Source organism: Heliconius melpomene, chromosome 15 (assembly GCF_056956725.1).
Source record: "Heliconius melpomene rosina isolate 202511_hmr_F chromosome 15, ASM5695672v1, whole genome shotgun sequence".
Lineage (NCBI taxonomy): Eukaryota > Metazoa > Arthropoda > Insecta > Lepidoptera > Nymphalidae > Heliconius > Heliconius melpomene.
Window position 1 is genome coordinate 9,219,057 of NC_140403.1, and position 13,849 is coordinate 9,232,905.

A 13,849-nucleotide genomic window follows, 5' to 3' on the forward strand; every position below is an offset into this window, starting at 1 on the left:
GGGCGAGACAGAGACAGTCGGCAATCAACGGTGAGCACAACAGGAAGAAGATAGAATCGGAACAAGACACGAATAGAGCCGACAGTCACCGACCGTTATACAGTGATCAACATCTTGTTTCAATATCCTGTTTCAACATCCTGTTTCAGTATCTTGTTTCAATGTATAGCAAGAACGTCTCGCAAGAACGTCTCACAAGAAGGACTCACAAGAACGTCTCACAAGAAGGACTCACAAGAACGTCTCACAAGAACGACTCACAAGAACGTCTCACAAGAAGGACTCCCAAGAACGTCTCACAAGAACGTCTCACAAGAACGTCTCACAAGAACGTCTCACAAGAACGACTCACAAGAACGTCTCACAAGAACGACTCACAAGAACGTCTTGGGGTCTCAGCATACTCCGTGTTCCCATGATCTGGAACCTATAGTGTGCAGGGCGTCAGCGGCTCATTCACTTGAGTTCCGCCCGTCCGGTACATCTTTTATAGCTTCACATAATATAGTCTCGAAACATTCTGAAAATATATTTTTTGAATATCTTTTTCATGTGAAAGTATAAATGTTTTATTACAAATATACGTTAAAAAGATATTTCATATTGAACATCGCCATATTATTTTTAATATAGTACTAAAATAATAAATTAAATGTGAGCATACGAGTATGTTTTTATTGCCGCAAAATTGTACGGTACAGTCATTTCTTAAGGTAACTGCGTATCGTAAGGATATATCGTTTAAAAGGAATAAAAAAGGCCGACGTGGTGCAGGGATACGAACGTGGGGTAAACGCGACGGTTGTGGGTTCGGTGCCCATTCAGAAGTATGAAGTGTTTTATATTTTTTTCATTAAGAGCGAGTCTAGTAACAAGGAGAAGCGTGGTGTTATGTTTCGCCACTGAACAACATGAAAGAAATGACATGAAAAAATTACTATTAAATAAAAATATTTTTGAATCTAGTGTTAAGACACTTCGTTCCCATAAAGACACTTCGATTTCCCACTTTCATCCAGAAACTGCAATAAACTCAACACCGCGGTTTGCTTCGTTACCAGAGCGAGAAAATAAAAATGTTGAAAATTATATTTTCATGGGTGGGAATCGAATCCACAACCTGTCGCATTTACAGTCATATACTTGTGCCCCTCTCCACGATAGCCTCAATATTCATAGTTAAATTGAATTAAAATATCCAATCGAATCTGAACCTTCCCTAACCACCTTGCGGTTTTGGTCGTCATGGCAACCTCAGAGGAGATTGCAGATGAAAATGTTATAACTTAACGATCAATATTGGTGTTACGTTCAGCTTCACGCAAGGTTCAAGATACTCCGTTCTCCACTCTCCGTGCGAATTTAAGACAAGTAGTGTAATAAGTGCACAGTGAAGTGAAAATAATACAATTCGAATAATTCCTTTAAGAGGCAATTGAATCGTTTAAGGATCATTTAAGTTAATAACAACCTAAAATTATATTTTGAATGTATTTTATGAGTATTATAATTTTTATAATAACGATATTTTAAGAATTGAAACTAAAAGTTAAGAAAGTACTAAGATAACATCAAGTCAGCGGCGTAATGGTACATTGGCATACTATCGGTCGTGGGTTCTATTTCCACTCGAAGAAATAATTATTTTTATCCTCAGAACAAGACTTAGAACGGCCTTGAATTACGTCAATAAATACGTAATATTTTGAAATTTGAGCGAAAAATCAAGAATGGAGTGTCTCAACACCAGCTTTTCTTTGCTTAAATTGCTATAAGAATAAAATAAAATTATATATTTTGTATATTTTAGTAATTAAAATGCAATCTAAGCTTAATTTTAATAAAGAAAATTGCTCTAAATCTACGAAAATAAACACGGAAATACATAATACAATTTGGAACAAACAATATCGAGTTATCAGTTATCACGTACACAATAGTGCGTTATAATAACTTCACTAAACAATAGATGTTCAATGTTCATAAACCAAACTACTACTGATAGGAATATTCGTAGCAACTGAAGAAAATGTTGATTAAAATAGTGTTCTGTGGGATATAGTGCAGGTTTAAATCCTTTTTAGGGTAAAAATCTGTTTTGATTTTAAGTATTTAGATTTACAAAAAAAGGATTTTAGTTTGGTTACTCTGGTTTGCGAGTAAGTTATGTTCTACCCTTAGAGAAAAATTCATGGATATTTGAATACAAAAAAAAAATACAGTCGAATTGATAACCTCCTTTTCTTACAGAAGTCGGTTAAAAAATAATAAAAATACTGCTTAAAAACTATGTTTCATATGATTATTTATTAATTATGGTAATATTTGGCAGATACTATAATAAAATAGTAAGAATTGTTTTCTTTAAAGTCATTTTAGGGACGATTACATATTATTTAAATTTAATTAAGTTTTTATCAAGAAGAAATTAACTGAAATTTACATTTATAAATTTTTCCTAAATTCTTAAAAAAAAAATTAAATGAATATTCGTATTATACAAGCGAGTGAAGCCGAGTGAAGTCCGATAGTACCTACAATAATAATTGTATTAACAACGATTGTTCCGTAATGAGATACTGATGGTTACATATGTTAGCTATACTAATTAATAATTAATATACTAGTTAAATGTATAAATATAGGTATTTCATTAATATAATAGTTATATACAAATAATATTCAATAATTGTTTTTTTATAGCTTCACGAATTGAGCATTTAGCAGGGTATGGAGTGGGAACCTAAGATAATTGCTAAGATATTCCGTTCTCCACTCTTTGCCCAATTTTGAATTTTTTCAACCAATTTTGTTTTTTTTTATTATCAGAATGAGGAAGTGAAAATAGGTCATTCCCCAAGTAGGAATTCAACCTACAACCGTCGCGTTGCGTGCTGCTGCGTCACGACGGCCCTATATTTATGGGTAGAGGTATAAATATCCTATTCTACCAATATTATGAATGTGAAAGTTTGTGATGTTTGTTCTAACTTTACGCTAAAACTACTAAACGGATTTAGATGAAACTTTATAATAATGAACTCACTTTATGTGAAGATTTTGTATAATTTTAATCTATTACAACTATAAGTTTAAGCGGGCAAAGCCGCGTGTGAATCGCTTGTATTTTATTCTGCCTTTATAAAATGTAGTCAGCCTAAAATAATTTAAAAATGAATAGGGATTTTTCGTATAGGTAGATATATATATTTCAGTTTATTTAACGGACTTCAAAGTAATTTGCGAAATACTATATTACTCCTTTTAAATAAAAACCAATTTCCAACATCAAACAGTTTATTTACCGTATATACTCGACTTTTTATAGCGACTGGTTTATTTTGAGTAAATATTTTTTAAAAAATTTAATTAATATGTACCGACAACGATATCAATAACGTCTGATTAAGAGACGGACATGGGTTTGACTCCCATTTCGGGGATAGATTAGTATATTTTAATAATTTTCTTTGCTCTTCATAACATGAACGGTGTTAAGTTACGCCTCTTAATATGCAAAAGCACGATTTTGTTGTGGAGCTGAAATTGATACGTGTAGAGAAAATTGTTAAAAATTCAATATCTTTCTCATATCTATAATTTTTTTTCCAAACTACTTTAGAAGAATTGCGAATTTTAAGAAATAAAATTGAATGGAAATTGCAGAAACAATTATCTCAACTCAACTTTAGATTCCCTCTGCCTATTCTGACATGCGTGAAAAAGCGTGAAACAGCAAAAAAAGGAGAAGTACAATTAAAAAAGCAATCCCTACATCCAAAAGGGTATAGTTTGTCACAAACATCTAGTATTGTAGTGCGACCGCAACGCCGGTGTCGATTAAATTATTTGCTTTGACTCGCGCATTGGAATTGGGGGTGTCATGCGACTCGTGTCAAACATACGAGTACATACATAGCTTTGACATATTGACATTCTACTAACGTGAAAATTACGAACGTGTTATATGGTTCGTAATACAGTAGCGGCCCTATTGCCGCTCTGTAGTGGTGGTTGTCGGTTCGATGTCCACTGAAAAAAATCACAAGAACAAATTTATTAAATAGTTTTTAGATCTTTCTGTCTTGTACCTTTCTTAAGAAGTCCCTTTACAGACCTTCCAGCTCCAATTTCAGGTTCATGATGTTTTGTTTCATGGTGTATTTTATTTAACAAATCCAGCCTTTTCATTTGATATCCATATGGGGTGGGCTGTGAAAACATTTTTAATTTGCCATTTTGTCACAATATTGATTATAATTTATGTAATTGTCATCAGATCTGAAGTTGAGTAATTTAATTTAAGTTAAACAAAAGCTTTTGAAAAAGATTTAAAACCTGAAAAAAAAACATTATCCATACGAAAACCCAATCAAAATGGGAACAATAAAAAACTACTCCAGAAAGGTTACAAAAATAAACCACCCCTACCCTCAGTACACAAAAAGCGAGCCAGTCAGTTTCACTCAAGCACGTGAGCTATAAAAACGTACACGTCTAACTGTTGCCACTTGCGCCTATTCCCTCGAATTACCACCCAATAACAATTCTGCGCTTCTACCGCACAATTTTAGTTCTAGTTCTGGTTTAAGTTATAGGAAATGTATAGTATAGATCTATTATAAATACAATATAAATTAATTTTTAACAAAAAGAAAAACCGACTTCAATAACGTACTACAAAGTAAGAAATTAATTAAATTTTGACAAAAAGAAAAACCGGCTTCTAACAACGAACTAAAAGTGAAAAATAATTTTACAAAGATTTTATAATTTTCAAGTCGGTGCCAAGTAAAACAAGCAGGCTTAGGAATTTGATATTGTAGTAAGGTTGTAACAATCACCTCCTTTTCTTACAGAAGTCGGTTAAAAAAATGTATCTCATCGCTGTCTGTAAGTAGAAGATATATGAGAAATTGTCTGTTTGTCGGTGCGTTTTTCCAAGCGAATCTTAGAATCAGCTTAACAGATTTAAATGCAGTTTTCACTATTATATTTTGAAATTCCTTTAATATTTAGTTTTTGTTTCATATCGATTGGTTAAAAATTGTATGTGACAACATTGCTAAAAAAAGGTATTTTGTAAAATTCGCTGAAGCTTTAGTTTATTTTTATTTTATTTTATTTTATTTTATTTTATTTTATTTTATTTTATTTTATTTTATTTTATTTTATTTATTTTAAATTGGGAAACAAACAGCGTTTACAATACTTTTTAGTGTAATACATATCCATATTCCACCTGCAAATAAAGTTTCCACTTATACATGAAACATGGAGTGAATATGTTGCTAATTAACAATTAAAAATTAAATTTACGGTTCAAAAAGAAATAAAAAAATAAGATTTTTACGAAGGAAAAGGTTAAGATTTACATTAGGTTAAGATTTACAGTTGAATTTTGTTAGTTATTAATGTATGACTATATCTTTAAGATTATAATATTATTACATTACAAAAATAATAAAAACGTAAAAAAGAACCAAGGGCGCGTACAATCATAGTTAGCTTAAACGCTAGTCGCTTATAACTTGTCGTACATTTATAGTATGATAGCATCGCGTCCGGCTCGTTAGCGACGGTAATGTGATTTTAACTTTCCCATGATAAGGGCAATTCTCTCTATTAAGCGAATTTTGTTGTGTAATTGTAGTATTTGGTACTTCTCGTAGTTATACAAAGGGTGGTCGATTTAGGTAGTAATATTTGTAAATAACTTTTATGTATGTATTTATAATACTCTTCCGTTGCTTATGACTGACTGACAACGCACTGTCTAAATTACTGGACTTAACGTGGAAATTTGGGAATATATAAAATAAATTAGGGAATATAGGTAGTAGGGGCTAATAAGATTCTTTTGAAATTATTACGGAAATGGGGATTTTCTTTTTTACATCAAAAATTGTTAAAGTATAAAATTACGCATTTTCCCCTCGAAATTTAGTAAAAAGTCAAGTTTTCTTCATTTTCTACATATTTTTAAGCTCAATTTAGTTTTGGATTACAATTCCTTTGAGTGAAGTTCTCTCCTCTAGTAGACGAAGAACGACGTCGAGTCTCTTCATTTAACATGCAATATCTCGTAAATCGAAGGGAAAAATGGAGAACAGAGAGTATTGACACTATGTTCCTTATGCCTCTGTCTCTATGAGTCTGGTAGAGCGTGCTGTTTATTTTCTGAAAATTGAATTTATAACCGTTTCAAATAAATACGTAGGTACAAACATACATTATGTATGGTTTTTTACACTAATTAATATTCAAGACATACTTACCGTCGCGTTTATTGGTAACAGAAGGGAGGAAATAAAAATAAATCATTCCTCCGAACGGAAATCGAACTCAGAACCACCGCATGTACAATCAGACCCTGTCCCATAACGTCATTTTAGACCAATAAAATACACATATTGTACAAACAAATCTATTCCAAGCAAAATGTAAACAAAACAACGCTAACCAACAAAAACATGAGAACATCGAAAACCAAGTGAAAGTAGTTAAAGTTAAAAACCGTTTGAAAATTCCGTAACTTCCCTCCCTTCTAATTAGAGAAACTGAAAGTTAATTACATAGTAATTAACAACCACCTGTAACCGCCCGGGGACGATGCGATTAATTGCTTCAATACAACTCAGGGGATCTCTAAAGATTCCGTCTTTTGGGATACCTTTGGAAGTAAATTTGCCATGCCGACCAGTTTATTTTACCCTATGTACCCTAGTGTTAAAATATTCTGTTCCACAATTATTGCCATTTTTAGAGACATTAAGTGGTTAAAGTGAGAACTCAACGCTACGCTTTGTCTTGTTACCAGAATATGAAATCGAAAATAATTTATTCCACCGAGAGGGAATCGAAACCACAATCTTCGCATTTTAGATACCTTCCTACTTCGTCACAATGGATTCTAAGAGGCCGTTCTGAGGCAGCGGCACAGGGGTGTAACTGTAACGCGACGGTTGTGGATTCGATCCCAACCCGAGGAAAATGAAATATTTATTTACGTTTATATTTCCATTTCTTCGCTCTGGTGTCGAGGCAAAGCGCGGCGTTGAGTTCTGCCATTCAACATACAATGCCTTCGGGATTCGGCAGAAAGTGGGGAACGGAGTGTCTTAACACTAGGTTCCCTCTGCCTAAACTGCTGTGTGCGGGATACGGTGTGAAGGTGAATTGTTTTTTTTTTTATTTTAATAAGCATATATTTTAAATGTAAATATTTCTGTAATATAATTTGAACCCACTATCCTCGAATCCTATACAATTATTATTAGTATAACAATGCTCTCTATGCCGTCCTTCCAACGGGCGTGACGGCGGAAAGTGTTTTCTTTTGTAAATATTACATTTATGACGGCCTTTAAAAGTTATGGTGCTCTTATAATCGCGCTAATGGCCGCCGCTAATTTATATGCTTTGCTTAAAGTAAAATGAAATATTTTTTTAGATTTTCGTTTTGATAAAAATGTATTATAAACTAACTAGGCTTTTTGTTTGTTTAGCATATTTTAAATAATATTTAACATGAAATTTATTAACATTTAATAAATTGAGGCCAGTCTTGGCGCAATTACACGAGTGTGCGACTGTAAACGTAACAAGTTGTGAGTTCGATTTCCACTGGACGAAATGAATTATTTAATATTTTCATCAATTCGCTCTGGTTCAAGGCAAAATGAGGCGTTCAGTTTCGCTACTTAACACGCAATATCTTTAGAATTCGGCGAAGACTGAAGAACGGAATGTCTTACCACTAGGTTCCCTTTGTTTACCCTGCTATATGCGGAATACTGGGTTAAGTAAAAAATCATCCTTGATCATCAAAATATTATAGGGGGGACAGATAGTTGAGTAGAAATCTTTCCCTGTTCTCAGAAAAGAACTCGCAACCACTGCTTTTTCTTCACCAAAAAACCAAAAAATTCTATTAAATATTAAAGTAAATTATTTAACAGTAAGGCAAAACACATTAGTCCCTAATATAAATTGTATGTATGCGGTTGCTGACTTTATAAAACAACGTGCGACGTCACCGTCGGCGTCGGTACCCACAAAAGAGTTATGATTTATACGCTACGTTAGTTAAGGTAGGTTTTTGTTGTATGGAAAATATTGTAAAGTTTTTTTATATATATAAAATATACTAGTGGACCCGAACGCGGCTACGCCCGCTTGAACTATATGAATATTTATTAAATATATTTATGAAATTATTTTAAATTTTCAATAGAGAGATGCGTTAAGCAAACTCACTTTGGGTGACGTTTTCTAACAACAAACTTTGCAAATCGTTGCTTAGCAACGACAGTTGTTATTAACATGGCGGAATAAATTGCATGTTAAATTAATAAGTATTTTAATATATTGGTATATATCGAAAATATTATAAATATAAGAAAAAAAGTATTCTATTTTCATCCTGAGACCTGATTGCGTAAAAGACAGACAGACAGACGGACAGAGTTACTTTCGAATTTATAATATAGGTATGGATAAGCACCTTTATTGCGTAATTGGTGTCGGTGTGTTGTAATACGTGATGATTACGTTTACATAGGTTCGTTTCCGTCGAGGGAATGTTTGAAGTTAAGAAGTTAATTGTTAAAATAGCTTTTAGCTTTACAATGTACCCCGCACATCTCAATGGGAACCTAGCGTTAGGTTCCTATTTTCCGCCATTTTTGTATGACAATAATGAACCGTCTGTTAGAGAAACAACAGCTTAAGGCAAAGATGACGCGTTCAGCGCGACTGCTAGTGGCGTCTCGACAAATGGTGGATAATGCTTTATATCTTATATCATCTTAATTACTTCTTAAAGACGGAAATTAAAGGATTTATTAAATAAATATAGACTTTCTAAGTAATATATAGTGTAAATAAAGATTTTATGAATATGTACGTATTCCTTTATATATACTGTTAGGAATTAAAAAATATTTTTATTTATATAATGAGTTATATCATTAAGACAGAATGCGGCGTTCAGTTCTGCCATTCAGCAAGTAATGTCTCAATATTTGGTTGCGCGTAGCAATAGAATCAACATTCTCAGTGTCAACATTAGGTTCATTTTGTCTATGCTGCTATTTGGTATAAAGAGCATAAAGCCTTAAAAACAATACATGCGTAAATTAGATACAAAATATATATTTTTAGAACGCGCGGTGTTGAACTCCGCTACTCAATGCTTACTAACGGAGATATCTAAACAAAATAAAAATAACAAATCTAAAAGTAAGTGCACTAGTTGCAATAATCTAACAATTTAAAGTAAGAATGACAGCTTAGTGCCGGACCTCAGAGCGGAATTGTAATGTACAGTACAATAAAGCACTTAAATATAAAGAAGTCAGTCGTGGTACAGAGGCACAATAGTACGACTTTAAATATCACAGGTTAAGGATTCGATTCCCATTTGAAGAAATTAATATATTAATTTCCTCATTCTGGTAATGACGCAAAGCGCGGCGGCGCGGCGAGTCAAAAAGCAATGCCTGCAGAATTCGATTTTTCTTTCGTGGATTAAAAGATAAAATGGACAATTCCTTTTTTACCCTTTCTTGTAGGAATTTCAAGAGATTCTCTCTTACTGCTCCCCTAAACGCCCTAGGCTACCTACATGCCAAATTTCAACATACCTAATTTTTCGGTGCTTTGTCCGTCTTTCACGGAGTAACGGAAGAGTTTTTTATATACGAGTAGGTAGGTATATAGTTTTCGTTTCAATGTGTTAGCCTAAGCATTTTCCACTTTTGAATTTCTACAATGTTCATCTTACCTTACACATATTGACTTCCATTACAGTGTCGATAATTGGGATATGAATCGACTACCAATAGCAGAGTTGCATTGAGGTAAAAACAAAAAAAAAACTGCGTAGTCTAAATTAAGAGTTTATCTTATATAAAAAGTATATTTACTTAGATTAATATAAAAACTAGTATAAAGTAAGTTAATCTATCCATTATTTAAATTTTAATCACCATTACTCTAAAGTTTGTAAAATAGCCTGTTAGTGGAGTAATGTCAAAGAGCGTCTCATAGCCAGTTAAGTAGTTAATAATTCCTCTAAGGAAATGTTTTCAAACGATGTACCTTTTAGTTAAATAGTTTTCTGTTAAGTTTTGTAGGTGGCGGCGTTGGGCGTTAGAGCTCGTGGTTCATGGTATTAGCTTAAAGCGTTTTTTTAAATATTATATTAAACTAGTTATATTAAATCTTAGTATACTTATTTGAGGCGATCAGAGCAAGGAAATGGATATATCAATATTTTTTTCCTTGAATGGGAATCGAACCTTGAACCTGGCATCATTTATTGTTTTTTGTCCTTTTTTTTCATTATTGTGGTTGGATGAAATTAATATAAGGCAAAGCACATAAAATGCGTGAACACGAGTATTAGTATTACGATATTCTTACAAAAAATGATGACTTTCTTTAATAAACATTTATTTACATTTAATATAAACAATGAATATTAATTAACACAACCACTTAGACTGTATGGTATATAAGCAGTAAAGCATGGCGACCCGTTACCACGACAACCACCACCACGTCAACGATCTGGTTTACACCTGCTCCTATAGAAGTTTAACATAAAAATATAAAAATCAAAGAAAATATTTCAGCTATTTAACAAAAGGTTTATAACTTAAGTATGGTGGTAGGCAGAAGTTAGTAATGTCATTACTTCAAACTCCGTTTGGTGAGTAGGTACGGCTAACTTGCCTTAGACGTTTTCACGTCGCTTGGCCATTTTTATCGGCTTACCGCCTACTCTTGATGAGCTCTGGGAAAGTTTCTGAAATATATTTATATGGTGGTCAATATAATAGAAATCGAGTGATTAATATATATCATTTAATTGATGCCGTCGTTGTGTAGTGGCACAGCGTCTGTAGAAACGTGAGGGTTGTGCGTTCGATTCTCGCTGGAGAGAAATTTATTCATTCTCCATTTTCGTTTTCTCGCTCTGGTCAAAAGACAAAAGACGTCGTTGAGTTACGTCACTGAATACACAATGTCTCGAAAAGTGACCATGTGTCAGAGTCAAAGTGTGGGAAACGGAGTAATAGACGGACTTATCGCTAGGTTCCCTATTTCTACTTCCCATATAGAGGGAAATATTGTAACGTTGATTTATAAATCTAAGATAGCAAAGAATATGTCTATAATTTACATGTCGACATTCCCTCAAACCAAATTTGAACTGACAATCATTACACAGAGCCAAAATAAAGTAATAATTTAGAATTTTACATAAAATCCAATATAAAACAAGTTTCAACGAACCATTCGCTATAAACAAGACCGTATTGTTTGTCATAGAATAGAATAGTATTAAAAGTGGACCAAAAGGAACATTTAATCTATAAATCGAATGAAAGTTAGCATTTTTATTGTGTTTTTAGTTTATGAGTTTCATCTAAAATATGTGTTTTCAAACTTTTTATTATCTAAGCCGCCGAAGTTGACTTTTATAGATTGAAAGAGTATATATAAATTATTTTTATTACTCTTAAGGCCTTCGTGGTGTAGGGACACAGGCGTGCTCCTGTAAACGCGACTGTTAAGGGTTCGATCTCAACTCGGGGAAATGAAATATGGATTTAAATTTATATATTTTTATTTCTTCGCTCTGGTTTCCAGGTAAATCGTGGCGTCAAGTCCCACCACTCAACACACAATTACACCGGAATTTGGAGGAAAATGGACAACGGAGTGTTCTAACACTGAGTTCCCTCTGCCTGTCCTGGTTTTTGCGGCACAAAGCCGATACAGCGTAAAGCTGATTTAATATAAAATGTTGCTATAACAAGAAATAAATACAATTTTAACAATTTTCCTTAATATACGAACAAAATTAACTAAACTGGCTGCAATTCTTGTAATTGCCGTACAATACGTTGTTACTCTTTTTGCCCCATCGCAAAAAGTGACCAAGAAAAGGGGAAATACTAAAAGTAACAAAACACAGCTACAGTTCATTAGTAGTTAATACAAATGTGGGGACGTTTTAGTTTTAGCTCGTAGTGGAGAATTTTAATTGGCTTTTGTTTAACGTGTGCTAATTTTTTATAGGCCGTCATGGCCCAGGGGCACAAGCGTGCAATTGTACACGCGACAGGTTATGGGTTTGATTCGTACTCAAGGAAATTAAATATTTATTATTTTATTTAAACGGCGGGGTTGAAATCCGCCCTTTAACACGCAGTATCTCCAGATTTCAGTGGCAAGAAAGAAAGTGAAATAAGATGCTTCCGTTCTCGATTTTGGCGTCTATTAATCTGTCTGTCTATCTCCAGGCTGTATCTCATGAACCATAATAGTTAGAGAATTGATTTTTTGTTACAAATGACGTAATTATTTGTGCTGCCGCTATAACAACAAATACTAACATTAGGCGCTCACATAAAAGAAATGTATTTTTTTTTGCCGTGTTCATATACGCTGGTACAAAACCCTTCTTGTGTTAATCAGACTCGTACTTGTCCGATTTTTAGGAAAGTGAAAATATATACGTACAAACATACATAGCTTCACGCTTTATCCCTAGCGAGGTAATCAGAGAGAACGGAGCGGACTCTACATACCTCTTTCGCCTCGTCCACTGTCATCAACCTCTTCATACTTGCCCTACGGGCGATCCTCATGTTTTTTACGTAGCCTTCCTCCAGTATCTTTGATACGGTGTTTTCGAAGGTCAACCAAGGTCTCCCCCTACCTCTCTTACCGCTCACTTTTCCATCATAGATCTTTTTTGCCATTCTTTCTTCGTTCGACGTGCCCAAACCAGCTGAGCACGTTCTATATTTACGATTATTATATATATGATTATAATCAACGCTTTACCTCGATACCAGAGCGAAGAAATGAAAATATACACGTAAATAACTACATTTTCTTTCTTGGGGTCGAACCCACAACCGTCACGCTACAGTCACACGTTGGGACCATTGTGCCGTGACGGCCTCAATAATAAGTAACAATTTCGCTATTCTCCTTTATATACGAAACACTAAAACGTAACTGTACAAAGAGTCTCAGCAGGTGCATTAGTTGGTAAGTGCGTTCACTCCAGACCGACACTTTGATTAATACTGTTATACATTACAACTTGTATGTATGTACTTTCCTTTCCTAAGTACTGCTATTTGTAAGGAACTCGTTTTGTTTTGTTTTTTTTAGTTTAGACTGTAACTGATTTTTGTGAGAATAAGGCGTTGAGCGACGGTCGTACTTTATGTAGTCAGTTCGATTCGCTTCGGGCTTGTTCGCTTCGCTAGTACTTGCTCGCTTCGCTCATTTTTTTAAAGATATTTTCTTAGCTTCAGAATGTATTCCGCACGTTGCATCGTAGGCGAAGGAAATCTGGGAACCTAGTGTTAAGTTCGTCGAATCCTGGCATTGCACTGTAAAATGGCGAAATCCAAAGTTGCGGTTTACTTTTTATTTTTAACATTGCACTTTAAATAAGTATCAGCCTGCCAAAAAGGGAAATAATTAATTCGATCGACCTCATCAGCACAATACCTAAACAAGCCATATTACGTACTATGACTAATAACTTAGCCCTACCAAAAAATGTGAAGGTTCCCAGGTTCCCTCTGCCTACCATCTTATTTACACTAAAAAAAAGTTTGTATATACATTTCATATGAACAGACAAAGCGAAAACGCCTCCCGTGTCTTCTTAAATCATACCTCATAAATCTTTTACACATCAAATATTCATGTGTCTACATCTCATGATGCACTGTCGACTCATATTTACTTCATACTAAGAAGCTATTTATTTTCATACCAGAAATGTGATGGAAATACCCAAATTGCTCTA